The 2,746-nt window shown below is 36.8% G+C and overlaps 1 protein-coding gene across 3 annotated transcripts in view; it reads left to right on the top strand.

The window, feature by feature from the left end:
• The first annotated feature begins 2,323 nt into the window (after nucleotides 1-2,323).
• The window catches only part of LOC110458807 (integrin beta-PS-like), a 51,393-nt gene continuing 50,970 nt past the window's right edge, over nucleotides 2,324-2,746 (top strand). For all 3 annotated transcript variants that reach the window (XM_021510722.1, XM_021510721.1, XM_021510720.1), the window contains exon 1: nucleotides 2,324-2,466. The gene's annotated coding sequence lies outside the window, so the exon portion shown is untranslated. The remainder of the gene's footprint in view (nucleotides 2,467-2,746) is intronic.

Below are 2,746 nucleotides of genomic sequence, written 5' to 3'. Positions count from 1 at the left end.
GAAGGGTAACTGTAGATTCCCCGTCTCTGACAGGCACTTTGCAAATTGCACAGCGGCTCATATTTCCTGCAATAAAAACATCACCACCATTAGTGTCTGCGTGGTGGTAATGTGGAATGTATATCACATATATAGCAAATGAAACTAATAGAGGTAAAGAGAAAACGGTTACATTGGAAGTAAAATGTAATTATAAGAAACAAAAAGCAAAAAGAAAGGTGTAAAAATAAAATATAAAAATACACACCTACCACACCTTTGTTGGCAACACTGATAATTCTGGAAGTCCGAAGACCATAGACGTCTGGTTTACACGACGGTTACTTGTTTACATTTTCCACAAAATCATATCAAAAAGAACATAATAAAAATTATAATACAAAAGATATAAAAAACAAGATAATATAAATAAAACTAAATAAAACAGAAGTTGTATGATTATGAAACAAATAATAAAACACAATATTGATAATATGTTCTATTATACAGATTGCAGGTAAAAGCAGTTTGACAATATCGGATTGGGGATGGGCCATTTGATCGTATGTAGACCCCCAACCCCCCACCCCCCTATCCCCTTATCTATTTTTTTGGAATGATGGTGCTTGCAAACTTAAGTGGACAGGGAGATCTTTAGAGCTGGGTAAGTTCGGTCTATAATGGGTTTTTTAAGTAACGTATTCGCACTATTTTTTGGGAAAATGTCCTGTCTTCCATAAATAGTAAACAAAAACAAAAAACAAACCATTCCGTATCGTATTATATTGCTTTTGACGGTATCTCAAGCGTCTGTCCAATTAAATACCGTCAGGACCCTTATATATATATAATTCGTGGTGTCGAACTTGCAGCCCCCCCCCACGCTCCCATAAAAAGACTAAGTCAATAAGCGAATAAGCAATGTCATTTGTATGTGTTTAAATGTCACTTATAATTGCAATGACGTGTATACCTGCACAACAAACTGTTAAGTACATTTAATTACCATCTACATTATGTATGTCGTAGACCGGATCAAACCAGTGTGTACGGCAACTATAGGGTTCCATAGTTTTATTTTTCGTACGGAATATACACTGGTCCAGTCATTCAAAAAATAATTTTAATCAAATAACCGTTTCTACACGGTTAAAATTAAATCGAACTCTGGTATAATAATTGTTTTGAACCCTGACATCACTTAGTTTGGTAAAATTTCAGTGTTTATGAACCTGTTGTACGGCACGGTTTTACGATTCGGGACTCGAGCAGACAACACTTTCCAACCAAGTCAAACACGTACACTCAGCATACACAATAACATTTTTATATCATGTTACATGTATATATACAGTGTAAGTGATCATTATATTTCAATGTCTGTCACCACTCACCATATTTACAACAGCTTTCTGTCAAGTCGTCATAAATAAGTCTGCTCACAGAATATAAACAAACGTGCTTGCTGGTAGGATTTATCTCCCTTTGCACCTACGGCTACACATACGCGCAATATATTATCAACATATTTTTGCACACTTTAATCGGAAAATCCAATATGTTCCCCTATTTAGATTTTTCTAGACTTTTCGTATGTTTTAATTACATATATTCTGAGTGCAATCCAACAAGAATGGTCTTTGTTGGAATTAGGTGCGGGTCAAACCGTAGGCTGACTGGTCTAGTTCTGGAACACAATTTAAGAATAATTTGCCCTGCGTTCATATAAAATAATCTTGTCCTGGAAGAATAATTCAATTTTAGATAATATGTTATGTCACGGAATTAGATTAGATTGCTATCTTAGTCCGTGGTAATGTCAATTAAAATACTAAGAAACACTCGTGCATTATGCGGGCGATGGCCGTTTACTAACCAGTCGTCGCTATGATCACTGCTTCTTGCTAACAATATTTTGACTTAGCCTACTATTATAGAATAAATAGGCTCAAGTTAGGCGTATGTCTTCATTCAGAGACGTATAATACATTATGTATTATACGTCTCCAGGGGCGTTTCTAGGATATTTGAAAGATAATTTTTGGACCTTTTTTTGGTTAAAAAACATAAAATAGTTGTGAAATGCACTAATGTAACGGTTCCTGACTTGGAGCATGTATATTCTATAGTTAAAGTGTCAGGGTGTTTGCCATATTCAATACAATATTAGCAGATAAACGATATATATATTTTTTTTGGGGGGGGGGGGGGGGGGGGGCGTACGCCCATTACCCCCTCCCCTGGACCCGCCCCTGGTCTCTGCTTCATCTAAAGTAGAGGTATGCACAGTGCGGTCCCAACATTGCGGATGCTTCTTTTATTAGTAACAACCAAAAACACTTCCGGTATATGACGTCACGGCCGGGATCGCCATATTTAGGATTGGCGAAGTGACTAACTTACAAAGTACCCGAACGAAAGGATTTATAATCAACACAGGAGCAAACAATTGAACACGACTACATTTGGATACGTTAATTCCCTGTGGTAAGTTAAAGAGGCTATAACTTGTTTAAACTATATCAGAAATCAGAGATAAACTCGCAGATGTATCCGACCCTGGTCCCTGCCTACTGTGAGGCTGGAAAGGAGGTCACGGTTGTATTTCACTGCACACAAGAAAAACAAGCCTCTCGATGTTTTGAAAATATTGTTGATATTCTGTGTTGTCTATGAGTATTGAAAATATCTTATGGTAATCAATGGATTGATTAAAATGTCTTCTTGAAGATCTATTCACTATTATTGACGCCGCCGCGACCCCCCC

The sequence above is a fragment of the Mizuhopecten yessoensis genome, unplaced genomic scaffold (genome assembly GCF_002113885.1).
Source record: "Mizuhopecten yessoensis strain PY_sf001 unplaced genomic scaffold, ASM211388v2 scaffold9833, whole genome shotgun sequence".
In the NCBI taxonomy this organism is placed as follows: Eukaryota; Metazoa; Mollusca; class Bivalvia; order Pectinida; family Pectinidae; genus Mizuhopecten; species Mizuhopecten yessoensis.
The sequence above is the reverse complement of the archived record's forward strand: the minus strand, read 5'-3'. Positions and strand labels throughout refer to the sequence as shown.